Here is a 17,522-nt window from a genome sequence, read left to right as displayed (position 1 = left end):
CAGTTACTGGAACCCCCCTCTTCTCCCCAAAAAAATAAGTGAATATCAGACTGGATTAAAAAAAACAGAATGCCACAATATGCTGCTTACAAAAAACTCATTTGAAGCAGAGAGATACATATAGAATAAAGGTTAAAGATAAAATATATTTTGCTTCTGTTGAAGTGAAAAAAGCAGTGGTAGTAATCCTTATCTCAGACAAAGCAGCTGCAAAAATAGTGTTAAAAGAGATAAGGAAGGAAATTATATCCTCCTGAAAGGTACCATAGATAATAAAGTGATTTTAATACTAAATATGTATGCACCCAATGGGACAGCATCCAAATTCTTAGAGAAGTTGAAAGAGCTACAGAAAGACATAGACTGAAAAACTCTACTAGTGGGAGACCTCAACCCCCACTCTCAGATTTGGATAAATCAAATCATAAAATAAACAAGAAAGAAGTTAAGGAGGTAAATAGGTTGTTAGAAAACCTAGATATGATAGACCTATAGAGGAAACTGAAGAGGGCTAGAAAGAAATATACCTTTTTTCTGCAGTAAATAGCACTTGCACAAAAACTGACCATGTACCAGGGCATAAAAAACTTAATAATAATCAATTGCAGAAAGGCAGAAATAATGAATACATCTTTCTCAGATCATAATGCAATAAAAATCATATGCAATATTGTACAGGGAGATATAGACCCAGAACTAATTGGAAGCTGAATAACCTCATTTTAAAGAATGAATGAATCAAGCAATAAATTATAGAAAAATTAATTATTTTATCCTAGATAATGACAATAATAAACAATATACCAAAACCTATGGGATTCACTCAAGATGGCTGTCAGGGTATATATTCTATCTCTAAATGCTTATATGAATAAATTAGAGAAAGAGGAAATCAATGAACTAAATATGCAACTAAAAAAAGAGAAAGAACAAATTAAACCCCCCCACAATTAAATATCAAAGTAGAAATTCTAAGAATTAAAGGAGAAATAAATAAAATTAAAAGCAGAAAACTATTGAATTAATAAAAACAAGAGCTGGTTTTATGAAAAAAATACAATAAAATAGATAGACCTCTGGTCAATTTGATTTAAAAAAAGAAGAAAACCAAATCACTAGTATCATAAATAAAAAAAGTGAACTCACCACCAATGAGGAGGAAATTAAAGTAATAATTCAGAATTATTTTGCCCAACTCTATGCCAATAAATTTGACAATCTAAGTGAAATGGATGAATATATACAAAAATATAAGTTGCCCAAGTTAAGTAAAGAGGAGATAAAATGCATAAACAACCCAATCCCAGAAAAAGAAATTCAGCAAGGCATCATTGAGCTCCTTAAGAAAAAAATCTCCAGGGCTTGATGGATTCACAAGTGAATTCTACCAAATATTTAAGGAACAACTGGTTTCAATTCTATATAAACACTTTGGAAAAATAAGGAAAGATGGAACTCTGCCTAACTCTTTCTATGACACCAATATGGTACTGATAACTAAACCAGGAAGAGTTAAAACAGAGAAAGAAAATTATAGACCTATCTCCCTGATGAATATAGATGCAAAAATATTAAATAAAATCTTAGCAAAGCAATTACAAGTTATTACTACGATAAAACATTATGACCAAATAGAATTTATCCCAGGAATACAGCGTTGGTTTAATAATAGGAAAACTGTTAGTATAATTAATTTTATCAATAACAAATCTGTCAGAAATCATATGATTATATAAATATACGCTGTAAAAGCTTTTGACAAAATACAGCACCTATTCCTACTAAAACACTAGAATATAAATTCCAAAATATTACTTTAATGAGTTAGAAAAAGTAGTAAGTAAATTGATATGGAGAAATAAAAAGTCAAGAATTTCCAATGAAAAATGCAAAAGAAGATGGTTTAGCCCTACCAGATCTAAAATTATATTATAAAGCATCGATCATCAAAACTGCATTGTATTGGCTAAGAAATAGAGTGTTGGACCAGTGAAATAGACTAGGTGCAATAGCAGGAAATGATTATAATAATCTGCTGTTTGATAAACCCAAAGTATCCAGCTATTGGGATAAAAACTTTCTCTTCAATAAAAACTGTTGGGAAAATTGGAAGTTAGTATGGAAGAAACTTAGATTAGACCAACACCTCACGCCCTATACCAAGATAAGATCCAAATGGATACAGGATTTAGACATAAAAAACAATATTATAAGCAAACTAGATGATCAAGTAGTTTATGTGTCAAATGTATGGAAAGGGAAGCAGTTTATGACCAAGGAAGAGATGGAGAACATCACTAAAAACAATGATTTTGATTACATTAAATTAAAAAGCTTTTGCACAGACAAAACCAATGCAACCAAGATCAAAAGAGATGCAGTAAACTGGGAAACAATCTGTACAACTAGTATTTCCGACAAAGGACTCATTTTTAAAATATACAGAGAACTGAGTCAAATTTTTTTTAAAAAAGCCATTTCCCAGTTGACAAATGGTCAAAGGATATGCAAAGGCAATTTGCAGATGAGGAAATCATATGAAAAAATTGCTCTAAATCATTACTTATTAGAGAAATGCAAATTAAAAAATCTCTGAGGTACCACCTCACACCTCTCAGACTAGCCAATATGACCAGAAAGGACAATAATCAATTTCTATATCCATATCTATATGTGGGAAAGCTGGGACACTAATACATTGTTGGTGGAGTTGTGAACTCATAAAACCTTTCTGGAGAGCAATTTGGAATTACACCCAAAGGGCAACAAAAATATGTGTACCCTTTGATCCAGCAATACCCCTACTGGCTCTATACCCTGAAGAGATGATGAAAAAGGGTAAAAACATCACTTGTACAAAAATATTCATAGCAGCCCTGTTTGTGGTAGCAAAGAATTGGAAATCAAGTGAATGTTCATCAATTGGGGAATGGCTTAATAAACTGTGACATATGTATGTGATAGAACACTATTGTGCTATTAGAAACCAGGAAGGATAGGAATTCAGGGAAGCCTGGATGGATTTGCATGTACTGATGCTGAGTGAGATGAAAAACATTGTACCCCCTAACAGCAACATGGGGGTGGATGATTAACCTTAATGGACTTGCTCATTCCATCAGTGCAACAATCAGGGACAATTTGGGGGTATCTGTGATGGAGAATTCCATCTGTATCCAGGGAAAGAATTGTGGAGTTTAAATAAACACCAGACTATTACCTTTAATTTAAAAAAAAAAACATTATCTTATGTAATTTTGCAATCTCCTATACTTTATTTTTTTCCTTAAGGATATGATTTCTCTCTCATCACATTCAACTTAAATCAATATATACCATAGAAGCAATGTAAAGACTAACAGACTGCCTTCTGTGTTGGGGGGGGGATGCAAGATTAGGGGGAAATAGTAAAACTCAAAATAAATAAAATCTTGCTTTAAAAAAAGTTCCCCTTAGGTGTAGCTAATGGACTACCCTGGTTGGTATTCTTTTGGAGTCCTAAGGATGCTTTTCCTAAGTCTATCTAGTTCATCTTCAGTGTTTTACTCAGCTTCTGATGCAAATATCATCATCAGCCATTACTACTGAAGGGAAAATACTACCAGCTCTACTGATCCTACTGGTGATCAATAATAGAAGATCACAAGGTTGTTCCTTGTTCCGTAATGAGGAATAGAGAAAACAACATTCCCTATGAGTTAATTCTTCTCTTTCTCTGCCAAGGGCAGGGGCCTGCTTCTCCAAGGTACTCCCAAGCCTGGAAAGTCACAAAGGAGATGGTGCAATAACTTTTAGAATGTCAGACTCAAGCATCAAAACTGGATGAATCAGGAAGTTCTCTACTTTCCTATCTCCATCTCCATATCCTATACATATCTATATCCATATCTATATCCATATATGTCAAAAGATTAAAAATGTTATCTAAGATTTACATCAGCTTTCTTATTTCAGAAATCACTTCTTCATGAAAGAGGATGATATCACAAAATTACACTCATGATAAAATGCAAGATTGGTATGTAACAATTTGGATAGACAAGCAGAAAAAAAAATAGATTAATTGTTTCCTATAATCATGTTCCTAATCTTTCCTTATCCAGATTGATTATACTTATAGCTGTCTTCCTCACTTTTAAGTGTACCCTAAAATCTAAAGATGTTTCTGAGCCTGCTGGCTCAGAGGCATTTAAACTCTTTGTTTACACATGTACTCCTAAACCACATAAGCTCTATATGCTGTTATAGCCAGTGGATAAAATTTTAAGAGAGACAATGGAGATTTGAGTATAAAGTAAGCTGCTTCTCAGGCTCCAGGCTCCAATTTCCAAGTAAATGATAACTGACATGTTAACCTAGTATATGTGCATATGAAAACCAGAGATTTATCTAAGGGATATGGTGTTTTATTTGACTCAAGAATATGGAAATTGCAAACATCATTCAAGTAATCAATCAAGTGTCCATGCCTCAGATTCTACCTGTTGGCAACAGTCACATACACTTGTCTTTGGGTCCTATCTTCCATTAGTGAAAAATCTTGAAATTTAAAGAAGAGACATATATAACAATAGGGATCTGATTATTAAATGACATGCTATAATAATGGAGAAGATTCAGAAAAACTAAGATTAAACTCAGTGCTAGACACTTATTAGCTGTGCAACCATTGACAAATCACTTAACTTCTCCTTAGCTATAAAATAAGAGAGATGATCTACATTTATTCCTTTCACAATGTGGGGGTTAGAAGCCCAGGACCCCATAACCTGGAAAAGCCAGGGAAAAATTTTTGACCTTCCATACCAGAGAAGTCTGAATTGTACAGAGGACTTAAGATGTTATGGCATATGCTATTTAGGTAGTTATTAATGATATTGTTTCTTGATTTACTGTACCATTAACTATAATGTAAGTTTCTCCATTTATTTCTCAACACTGTTTTTTTCTATCCTTTATCTGAAATTCCCATTGCAGTCTTGATTTGTGGACTCACCTATAGCATAATAGTTTTTCAACAGTCCCTCATTTTCAATCTATATAGCTTCACATTTTGATAAGTTTTTTAATATATTGAAATTTGGGAGGTTTTGCTTTCTTAATCATTTTGCCATTCTTTTTCATTATTAGGAAGTTCAATCCATTCATACTTCATGGCATAGTTGTTGTTTGTGCTTTCCACTGTTTTATTGTTTCATTCTTTTTCTCCTATACTAAGCCACCCTTAAACCCTATGATTTGTTTTGCTCAGAATAATTTTATTCCAAGCTTATCTCAAATAAAGTTCTCTCTCCCATAGTTTATTCTAATCTTAAGAAACATCTTGCTTACAGGGAAGCAGGGCACAGTAGGCTCATAACAGCATTTCTAATGAAAAAAGGTGAGTTCTCAGTTCACAAACACAAGCTGTGTGTCCATTAATTAAGAGGTGTCAGATGATTGCAACAAAAAAACAAGCAGGTCATGATAACAAGAAACCAAGTGAACAAGGCACCCTAACATGAAGGGTCCCTAGGACACTTGCTTCTGGTCTTTAGTTTTCCAATTTGCAAACTATAGATCATTGAATCTTCTCTCCAAACTACCTCATAGGTCTCTTCCAATCCCAATTACAGTTACAGACCATGTCATCCCAGTGCATCAGCTCCTCCCTAAAAGTAGAATGGAAAGAGGCAAAGACCATGTGGTTTGTAGGTCAGAATATTTAGGTCTAAGTCCAGCCTTTACCAACTGCAAGCTAAATGACTATAAGCAAGTTAGTTAACTTCTTCAATCCTCACATCCTTATTCTCAAAATGGGATTAATAATACTTCTATTTACAAGATCCCAGGATTTCTATAAAAAAATAAATTGTTTTAGCTAAAAGTTGTAGAACTCAAAGCTTAATAGCTCATATATTAGTATATGGTCTCAGGCTGTTCAGATACTCTTTGGTAAATTATTGCTTTGAAGTCTGGGAGAGCTAAAGTACTAATCAATCCTCTTTACTTTTGGATCCACTTTTAAGGATGGTGGCCATCAAGACAGTAATGTTTTTCATCTGTACAGAAGCTTTTGGGGTAAGGAGCTCAGAGCACTCCCTAAAACACACTATGAATGGTCAAATAAATGGTGATTGCAAAGACTCAATATCAGGTTCTAAGTCAGGTCATGAGGATTAATGAGGCTGGGCTAGTTGAGCCCTATAAAGTTGCTGGAAGATAGTGCTATGTATTATCACTAAAAAGCATCTCCCAACCTGATACTTCCTAAATCAAGCTCAATGCTTTCATCATGGGCTGTCATGAAATGCTACTGGCCTCCATAGGACCTGAAGAGGAATGGAGTTCAAAGATGAGGACCTTCTACAAAAAAAGATGCTAGTTTTCTACAGTTCACAAATACAGAAGTATGAAGACTATGTCCAAGCAAGGGGACTTTATATAGGAATTTTGTTATAATAAAGTCAGATCAGAAATAAATACAAAACATAAAGAAAATTAAGTGAGGCAATCCAACATAGTGATAATAGGAGTAACCTCCAAGTCAGAATCAACTAGAATCAAATTTTCTCTGACACATACTATTTATGTAATACTGGACAAGTTTCTTAACTTCCTAATGTACCCAAGCATCTATACAAGACTACAATTTTAAGAAATTATGTTTATATCTACTAAGAGGGGATTTCCTAATCCCAGAATTCCTCAAACCAATGAAACTCCAAGTCTAGATGAAAGCAAAATAAAACAAAAACTTAAAAAGTCTAAAACTTCCAACTGTGACCCTAGCAGCAGAATTATAACCAGAGATTTTTGAAGCTAGGGCAAATATCACAAACTTCATCTAGGGCAAGAGAAAGAAAATGTACCTTCATTTGAGAGGCAAGAGAGGTAGAGCTAGATAGGGCATCACTCCATGGCAATGAGGCAGAAACTATAAGAAACTGGCACGATGTTTTTGTTCATAGAAGAACTTCACCCTTGCCTGCCATCTTACATCTTCCTTTTTTATATAACTGTTGTCGCTAAGTTCTAAACTGTGTTATTTCTAACCTGCTGAAGATTCACAAAAGCTATTAGTATCTTCTCAGTTTGAGGCACTGTTGTTCCACCCTTATTCCATCTTTACTAGTTATCCCTAAATGGGGCAGCGTCCTGAAACCCCCTCAGTGAGGCTTTACCCAGTATTCCGGCATGACAGTGAATAGAAGGAACTTCAACACATATCATTTCCATGGACCTTGTTCTTCATCTTTTACTCTTATCATCTAATATTTATTAAGAATCCACATTGTAAAAGGAATAGTGCAGAGCGTAGGAAGACTGTGGTTGCTAATCTCCAGAGGCTCAGGTCTCTAGATGATACAAATAACCTAGTTGTAGGCTTTCGGAGGAGTAGGAGCATGCTAAATGTTTATACAGAATGAAGCAATCTTAGAAAATATCCAAAAACAACATATGTATTTTAATAAAATTTTAGGAAATGGGACAGTATCAATTATGAAAGAGAATTTTCTTATTCTCTGAAAAGGGATGTTAATAATTTGAATCACAAGTTGATTTTCCACTAACACCATCCCTATTTTTTTAAAAAAGGAAAAAAGGACCACTGGAAAAACTATTTCTCAGTGTTAATTCTTTCCAAATAAATATTCAGGGAATAACATCAGAAATCCCCTAAACAGACTAGACAACCCATGGCAGCCAACCATCCACTGGAACTCAACCAGCTGCCTCTTGTCATTTGGTGACCACCCTTCAAACTGGGAGAATTAGGTTAACATCAAAATGAAATCATGTCAACTTATCTGATTTCCTTTGCTTAACTCTCATCAAGAAAAAAACAGGAAAGAGGAAAAGTATTGGAGAGACTTTGGGTCTGGTTAGGTGAATGCAAACTATTCTCATCGATCTCATTGCTGCATAAAATAATGGGCATGGTGGGCGCAATCAAGTTTAACAAAGAAGGAAAAATTTTTCATCTGTGGCTGCCATGAAAAATGGAATACTGGTGAATGAAGCAGCATTTTTTGCATCAGAAAACTAATATACTTCTTTTATATAATCTCCTGGGAAGTTCAAAATTTTGAGAAAGGGGATTAAAAGAAGAGAGGTTAAATGAAAATCCTTTCCAAACTACTAAAAAGTCTTCCCAGAACAAACTCTCTCAAATCTCCAGGAGTGTGGTATCAAGGAATGGGCACTTAATGTGAGAAGACCTGGGCTTGAATCTTGGTTCTGCTACTCCCTGTATACTGGAGTCAGGAAACCTGAGTTCAAATCCAGATTCAAACACTTACTAGCTGTGTAATCTCTCATTTTAAAAATCTGGGGCATTGTTTTCCTTTCTAATATTGAATTTTCTTAACTGTTGCCTCATGGACTTTCAAAGTCTACTAACAAAGGTTCGGTAATCACAACTGTCAGTTCTTGCAATAATCAATAATTATTTATTAGATACTGACCAGGTACTGAGCACTATGCTTAGTCCTGGGGATGCAAAGGAAGGCAAAAGACAGTTCCTGTTCTCAGACTAATGGGGGAGACAATATGCAAACGACCATGTACCAACTAGATAAAGAAAAGATAAACTGGAGATAAAAATAGAGAGAAGACACTATAATTAAAAGGCTTCAGAAAGGTTTCCTTTAGAAGGTGGGACTTAAATATTTTTTAAAAAGCAAGGAAAAACTAAGTGGTAGAGATGAGGAGGGAGACTATAAAATGCCAGAAGTCAAAAGATGAAACATCTTGTTCAAGGATCAGTGAGGAGGCCTGTATCATCAGATCAGAAATGCATGTTGGAGGCAGGGGGACTGTCTAGGATGTGGTTGTTCTGGTATGGTGGCAACTCATCAAGAATGACCTTTCAATTCTCTGTCCTTTAAGCCCAAAAATCATATATTTAGAGAAAATGAAGAAAAAAAGGAAGGGAGGGAGAGAAGAAAGGAGGAGGGAGGGAGGGAGGGAGGGAAGGAGGGAGAGAGAGGGAAGAAGGAGGGAGAAAGGAAAAATGGGAGGAAGAAAGAGAAAGGAAGGAATGGAGGGAGGGATGAAGAAGGAAGGGAAAGAGAAAAGAAAAGAAAAAAAATAAACAACTAATAGCATCATCTCCAAAGCATTGCTATATCCCCAAAATGTAGAGATCCACCCCCATTTTTCTCTACAAAGTCTATTGCACCGATGGTAATTCAATGTATGATATGTGCCAACAATCTAGGGAACCTAAATAATTCACTTTTAAAATCGAAAGATAGTCAAGAATAACTATGCCATTCTACACCTAGGTTGATAAAATGGTGTCCTGAGAATTAACTTTGCCTACAATCAAACCTAACAGTCTGAGAAGCTTATGATAGAAATTAGATTGTGTCTAGGGGCAACAGAGAGTAAACTAGCCTCAGGCCATTTAGGAAACAGGCGTGGCAAACATTGATGAAAGACTGAAAGACTGAACAAAGATGTGTGATGCCTTCACTTATAAGGGGAGAAGAGAGATGGAAGGCACTATGCTGACCTCCTTGGGACATTCCCCTAATCAACACAAAGAAGACATTGGATCAGAGATTCCCTGTTCTGATCAGGAAGGGAAATTATGCCTTAGCCTCAAGCTTGGAAGCTCAGCTTTACAAACAAAAGCATCTGGCTATGCTGGAAGAAGACACTCACAATTGTCCAAGGAAACACAGCATTACCCATCTGTGTGCAAACATGAAAATTGGGCTGCTTTGTTTTTTGTTGTAAAAATCCATTCTGTTCAAATCCCATCTGATGGGAATATGCATCTGTAAATAAAAAAGAGATTGCAAGTACATATTAATCCGGCAGCTGCTGTCCACTTAATTTTCCTTCTAAAAGAAATAACTCAATTTTCAGACCTGAATGTTCTTGCAGCTTAGCAATGTGGTGATAGTTTATGGGGTCAAATTAAGTATTGAAATAAATATACATTTATGTGAGACTAGCTACAAGTTGGTAGTGTGTGAAATGAGTATACTCAAATAAAACTCGGAGATTTCTCAGGGTATGAAGAGAAAAGTTTTATTCAGTTCTTGAGAATCAGACACCCCCCCCAGAGAGCAAGAAATCCAAAATCTATTTATCCTAACTTGATCCCTGCCCCACTGACCCATCCTCATTAGTGAGGGATGTGGTCTTCACAATCTATGCCCATAAATTACTCTAAAGAAAAAGCATATAATTCAGAGACAGGTTCTCCCCCTCCAGGACAAGGAATATAGAAACATCTGGACTTCAATCCAGATAAGACAGGGTCAGTTTACTCTTTACATTCTGGTCAAGGTAACATTAAGTTGCTTGTCAGAGGAGGAGGAGCAGAAGAGACATTAACACACAGTTCAACTATTTCTAATCTATAATATTCTACTGAAGAAATCTCAGACTTTATCCCATTCAGTAGGAACAGCTTTGAAGTAATACTGCAGGGCTTCCATTTGATTTGTTTGGTTACAAAGGGCAAAAAGATGATGCTACCCACCTCTTTTAAAGGTGACTAAATTACCTGTACTGCTAACTCCTTAGACTTTAGCACACTTAACTAACTGGTTTCATCAAACCCCAACAGATGCAGTAGACTTAAGAGTCAAGAAGAACTGAGTTCAAATTCTGCCTCTCACACTATGGGAATAATAATTCTTAAGGTACCTGCTTTTACTGAATGAATGTGAGGTGGGAGACAGTGTGGTAAAACCACCATTGGGGAGTCAAAAGGCCCAAGTGGAAATCTTCCATCTACCATTTAAATACCCAAGTGACCTTGGGCAAAATGAATGAATGAATAAAAAAAATGAATGAATGAATAAAGAATGTTTTAAGTGATTACTACTTGAAAAGCATTGTTGCTGTGCAATTAGATACAATTAGGATACAGTTACATGATTCCTGTTAAAATATTTCATCTTCCTAGGTCTTGGTTTCCTCAGCCATAGAATGAAGGGGATTGACTAGAGAGAAGCTAGATGACAAAATGTATAGAGTGCCAGATCTGCAGACAGTAAGACCTGGCTTTAATTCTTTTGGGGGGTTCAGGCAATGAGGTTAAGTGATTTGCCCAAGATCACACAGCTAGGTAATTAGTTAAGTGTCTGAAGGCAGATTTGAACTCAGTTCCTCCTGAATCCTGGGCTGATGCTCTATCTACTATACCACCTAGCTGCCCCCCTGGCTTTAATTCTGATCTCAGACACTTATTAGCTGTGTAACCCTGGGCAAGTCACCTCTGACTCAGTTTCTTCATCTGCAAAATGAGGAAAGAGTAGCTGCTACCTCCCAGGATTGTTGTGAGGAGCAAATGAAACACTTTGTGAACCTTGAAGCATTATATAAATGTTGCTTATGATGATAACTTCTAAGATACCTTCCAGAGCCAGACCTATGACCCTAAAATAATGTATAACATTTTACAAAGTTTAAAGTACCATTTAAATGTCATCAATTATGCTTAAGTAAAATATACAGCAGAATAAACCACTCCTCTCTAGAATTCTCCCTCCACCTGTTCCACGTGGGACATGAACTCACAACTAGGTGAAAATATTGCATTTTCTGAAAGGGATGTTACAATTTAATGCTAAACCCAAAGTCCTCCTGTAAATGAGAAAGGAACCCTAAAGGAACAGGATCACAATTGAATGGATAGATTATGTTAGAGGAGAGAGATCCAAAACACAAGTCATTGCCTGCCTCTGAGAGACTCTAGCCTTCAAAGTATAAAATGTCTTTGGGCATCAGGAAAAAACAAAGAAGATCAGGGGGATTTGGGGCAGAGTCAAATTTGACTTGTTTCACAATTTTACCTATTTGAATGAAAAATGGGAAGCGGAAGACCAGAGATAAGTCCAGAGAGGATGATACTAGTTCTCTAGTCCATTTAGTCGAGGAGAGACCCATAGGTGTGGTAAATAATGCGTTAAGAAGAGGCTCCTAAGACAGGAGGGATCAGGCAGGTAACAAAGTGGGCAGGGTCCAAAGTCTAGGAAATCAGAGAGCCTAGGATAGCAAAACCATCAAAAAGAAAACTCTGAAGTAAGTTTTGATTCTAGACCAGGAGTGCTGAAGGAGGGTTTAAGGAGCTATATTGATTCCTCTCTATCAGGAACAATGGAAGTGGTCATGTAATCATAATTATAGAACTGGGACTTCAGACAATTGGAAATATAGGACTGAGACTCTGAAAATAGAGATTATGAGATATCGGCATAGAGGTGATAACTGAAACCATCTCAGTCCATGAGATCACCAATGAGTGTGAGTCTAGAGACCAGTAAAAAGCGGGTGGAGGTCCCAGGACAGAGCTTTGAGGAACCTCCATATTTACAATGCAAGAGAAAGAAGAGGGCCCAACAAAGTAAACAGAGGAAAAGCAAAGAAATAATAGAACAATACACTCAAAGAATTATCAGTGCAAAAAGAAGGTATGAAAAAAGGGAATAATAGATCACAGTATGAAATGTTATAAAGAGGTCAAAGAGAATAGGACAATCCTCAAAGATCTGGAAGAGAATTGTTTCAATAAAGGCCAGTGATAAGGTCTTTTCTTTCAATGATATGGATAAAAATAATATGATTGCAAGAAATTACTCCAGAGTGAGAAGAATGAGGAGGAAGGGAAAACAGCAGGCATAGAAAGGAGGGTCTATAATCTCCCTTTTCTAGGAGTCAATTTTCATTGATTTGTTCCAGGAGGAGTGAATTGAGTAAGCTTGTAGGCCAAGAGGAAAGCTTCAATAGAGGCAGAAACTGAAGATGTATGAGCAAAGCAGGTGCTTGATAGAGCAAGGAAATGCAAGAGAAGAGAGAAGGATGGGGTGAAAGCTGCAGACATAGGGATCAACTTTAGCAAGAGGAGCAACCTTTCCTTCTTAAAGATAGTAGGGAAAATACTGAATGAAGACACTAATCAAGTGAGCATTAGTCTACTCAGTTAAAAAAGGAAATAAGATCATTTCTCCATAGTTTTGGGGCAGGGGATAGTTTTTTTTTTAAAGTCTTGAAATACCATGAAACATTGTGGTGACTGTGGAAGTGAATCAATGAAAGAAAAGCATAAAAGCAATTCTATTCATCAGTAAGAGTGCAATAGAGATAAAAGAGCATAAATTTGTAGAGATCCTGTCAACACATTAAGAGGACCTAAATGGAGCCATGGTGATTAACTTCCTGGGCTTGGAACCAGAAAGATTTATTTTCATGAGTTCAAATCCAACCTCAGATAATTCCTAGCTGTGTGACCCTTGGCAAGTCACTTACCTCAGTTTACCTCAGTTTCCTCATCTATAAAATGAGCTGGAGAAGAAAATGGCAAACCACTCCAGTATCTCTGCCAAGAAAACCCCAAATGAAGCCTGAAAATGACAACCACAGCACAATAAAAAATAAAATTCTCCAATTGTGTTTAATATATTGGTTTCTGCAAGGCAATGGAGTTAAGTGACTTGCCCAAGGTCACACAGCTAAATAAGTATTGTGTGAGACCAGGTTCGAACCCAGGTCCTCCTGACTCCAGAGCCAGTGCTCTATCCACTAGGTGCCCCATGTTTAATACTTTGAAAGTAAGATTAGAAGGGGGGTATACTATAAGAGTTATTTGGGGCTGAGGATTAACAACACAGAGAGGGAAGACCAGAGGGGGAAAGGGAAACAATGGTGAAGAAGAAGAAATTTTTGAAGCAGCTTACCCTAAGATCTAAACTAGGTAGGGAGGAGAGTTAAACCAGAAGAGAACTAATTGAATAATTGAATGGATGGAACAGAAGAGCTCTCCCTAGTACAGCTAAAGAATGCAAGAGCTAAAAATGCCTGCTTGTAAATTTAGCACCTTGTGGCAAAGTTCCAGTGGTCCCTCTGAAGTTACGGTTCTGCTCCATACAATCTATTTCCTTTGTCTTCAAGGAATTAATACCCTTGTCCCTCTGCCTTGCCCATATATTGGATTTTCCCCTCAATTCTGCTCCACTTCACTGAATTGGCACCCTGCTCCTCCACAATGACCCTGGATTCAATTTCCCCTTTAACTTCCTCCATATTCTAGGTTTTGTACCTTCTTTCCCCTCTCCCTTCCAATGCCATTAAAAATCATTCATTAGTCAGTCTCAAGTGCACCCCTATTCCCTTCCCTAAACCATCCCTGGTGATGCCCAAAGAGAAAAATTACTTTTACTTTTCCTTCCAGACTGAGAAGTGTAATAAGACGCATTAAGCTCCTCATCCAGCAACAGAGGCCACCTTGCTGTACCTTACATATTATTCTCTATTTCCCAACAGTAGATCTTTCCAGTAACTATCTCCCTTGCTTGTAAGGTCCTCCCTCTTGCCCTCATCTCCTGCTTCCTTCAGGCCTCCACTCAAATCCCACTTTCAGTAGATAGCCTTTCCTGTCTTTTTATTTCTCCATCCCTATTTATAATACCTATCTTGTATGTCCATAGTTATTTAAACATGGTCTTCTGATTTAGAATATAAGCTTCTTAAGGTCAGAAAAAAATATTTTTGCTTTCCTTGTGTCTCTAGTGTTTATCAAAATGCTTAACTCTTACTAAGAAATTCTAAATATTAGTTGACTAATTGGCTATGTGAGTCTGGAAGTCATTGAAGCTTTCAAAGAAGCAATTCTTGAAGACTAAATTACTGAGAATGCATCAATGGGGAGATTTCCTTGCTGGCAGGAAAGAAGGCTATCCTGTCCTTTTACCAAGAATTTGGGATGCAAGTGATTCTTGAAAACAGAAAAAACCAATAGCATCATTCCTTTCCTTGTCAATTTCCTTTCCTGGTCAGAGGTGTGAACCTTTGTGCTCTCTGGCCCTGCCTCAGATAAATCTAAATGAGCAAGTCTTTCCTAACTGCAGTGGGGAGAAAAAAAAACTTATGCTGCCTCTAACCTTCCAATACATAAACACCTATATATTGTGTAACTAGATGTTCATCATATGTTTTCAGACTATTACATGAGTGCATCTTCAAGCAGATTAGTTAATCTATCAAAAGCTTTGGTATCATAACAGCTCCCCTATGGAAGTCTGCTTATTAGTCATGACTTAAAGATCCTTTCTTATCAAAGTCTTTGGACTAATCCCATTGGCACTTCCCTTTGATTTTTAGGTATATGGGATTTTCTGTCACCATCCAGTATACAGGTTTTATCTCACCAGTCTTTCGTCTTCTGAGATTCACCTTTGTTCAAAGCAGGTAATCCAAAAAACAAAAACAGATTCATAAATAACAGGGAATTCTCATCATGGAGACAACACTGCCTTACCAAGAGTAAAAAGAACTATGCCGTGGTGATCATAAAAACGGTGTTCCTGTTAGCAATCTGCTGTGTAGATGAAATAAAATGTATTTTAGTTATTACATGAGCATGACTCTGGCCGTCATTTTTCATACAGCAGTGATAAAACAGAGATAAAAGTGATAAAGCATAACAATTCCAGAGTAAACATACATATAAGATGAAGCTGCGTTTCACATCTGAAATGTTTGTGTTTAACTTGTAGTCACTAAACATTCCATAACAAATGTCTTATCCTGGCTTTATAGAGAGCAATGTGACTCACCTGTGCAATTTTGCAAATGTCTGTGGGGATCAGAGGCAGTGAGAGGGAAGGGAGAAGTCCAGGGAAGATGGGGAGGGGCAGAGAGATACACCATTGAAAGATGCTTGCCCTATGTCAGTATATTCAACATCCTGTCTCTTTGTAATATTATACACTTTTGAATGGATGCCATCTGTTGCCTGTTGATAGGGTGGGGGGGAATAGCAAAGTAGGGTCCAATGAATCTTTTCTGTAGAAAAATATCATTTATCTCCTCTGAAGGTTTGTGACTCTGTCCCTAGATATTAAAAACACAAGACTTTCCCAAGATAATAGAAGACCTGCTTAACCGTTTTGACAAATGGACTTTTCCCCTCCAAGAAACAGAACGATGACTTTCCAAAATACAAACACATCTTCTGGAATGTTCCTTTTGTAAAAACATTGATGATTAAAACAGCTGAAAAAGATAAAAAGGATCTCAAAGGAAGATGAATGAATCTCATCTATATAACTACTGATTAAGAGGATGATTTAAAACACATGGATGATTTGAAAACCAATTAGTTTTCTCAGACTGCCCATGACTTGCCCCCATCCCATTCCACTCCTCTCTACTCTGTTCCCAATTACACCCAATTTGTAGCCTTCCACAGCTACTGACCTTCCCACACAGACAGCATTTCAAAGAAGCATCCTTTGACATATACACAGAACTCATCTTTTTTAAACCAAGTGCCTACCATGTGAAAGGTGACATGCCAAGTATGAAAAATTACAAAAACAGAAAAAGCCATTCCTGTTCACAAGAAGTTTAAGTAACAACTATTGGAGGCAGCAACAAAGGGCTATGGTCAGAACAAACTAAGATGTCCAGAAAGACAGAAGAGTTCAAACACTGGTGGGCATAATCAAGAAGGCATCATGGAGGAGACAATACTGATTAGGCCATTAAAGATGGAAGCAATATTCATTGGAAAAGATGGCATTCCAGGAAGGAGTGGCAAGAGCAAAAGCCAAAAGATAAGACTGTGAGCTCTGAAGGGCAGGGGTTATTTGGCCTTTCTTTGTATCTCCAGTGCTTAGAGGTACTTAAATAAAGGTTTATTGACAGACTGAGAAATGAAGCAGTTTATGTGGATGACAGGGTTAGTGTAGAAGACTGTAGAGAATGAATAGACTAGATTGGGTAAGGGCTAAAATGGCAGGTTAAGGAGACTGGATTTAATCACTAGGCAGTAGGAAGCAGGTTGGTAGGTTTGCTGGGGGGGGGGGGCCAATAAGGTAACAGCAAGGTATAAAGAAAATTAATCATCTGGCATCATATAGGATGGAAGGGGAATGGGAGAGAAAAAAATGTAGGGAAACCTGTTATAATTAGAAGCAAGCACAAAGCCAAAGGGATACACCAAGTTTGAAGGATTTCATCCCTGTTTTAGAAAAAATGAAGATAGGCAGATTGGGAAACTAGGTGGTACAGTAGATAGAGCACTGAGTCAGCAGACAAAGTCAGGAGGACCTAAATTCAAATCCAGATCAAACAATAATTACCTAGCTGAGTGACCTTGGGCAAGTTATGTAATCCTAATGCCTTGTAAAAAACAAAAAAAATGAAGACATCTAAGAGAGCTTTGTACTGCCTTCAGAACTGTTACACCATAGTCAAACTAGTTCATCTTTGGCAAAATTCACAGTGCAGTGTGAAAGAGAATGAGGGAGAGAAGGGACCAAAGGATCACAGATTTAAATCCAGAAGGCATCATTGAGACATCATTTTACAGATGAGAAAATTAAGAGTGACTTGCCCAAGGACATACCAGTAATAAATACTTTAAAAAAAAAGTAGAATTTGAATTCAGGTACTCTAACTTCAAATCCAGTGCTCTTTTCCTACTGGATTATTCTGTCTCTTGTCCCTGGGAAGAGGGAAGACTCCAACAAACTTGTATTAGCTCACCTTAGTGATCTGGGTTTTATTTTTTATTG

At 36.8% G+C, this 17,522-nt stretch overlaps 1 long non-coding RNA gene across 1 annotated transcript in view; it reads right to left on the bottom strand.

Annotated features, from left to right (window-relative positions):
- LOC141493675 (uncharacterized) overlaps positions 1–17,522 on the bottom strand; it is a 584,510-nt gene that overhangs the window by 420,314 nt on the left and 146,674 nt on the right. The window lies entirely within an intron of this gene.

Source organism: Macrotis lagotis, chromosome 7 (genome assembly GCF_037893015.1).
Source record: "Macrotis lagotis isolate mMagLag1 chromosome 7, bilby.v1.9.chrom.fasta, whole genome shotgun sequence".
Taxonomy (NCBI): Eukaryota; Metazoa; Chordata; class Mammalia; order Peramelemorphia; family Peramelidae; genus Macrotis; species Macrotis lagotis.
The sequence above is the reverse complement of the archived record's forward strand: the minus strand, read 5'-3'. Positions and strand labels throughout refer to the sequence as shown.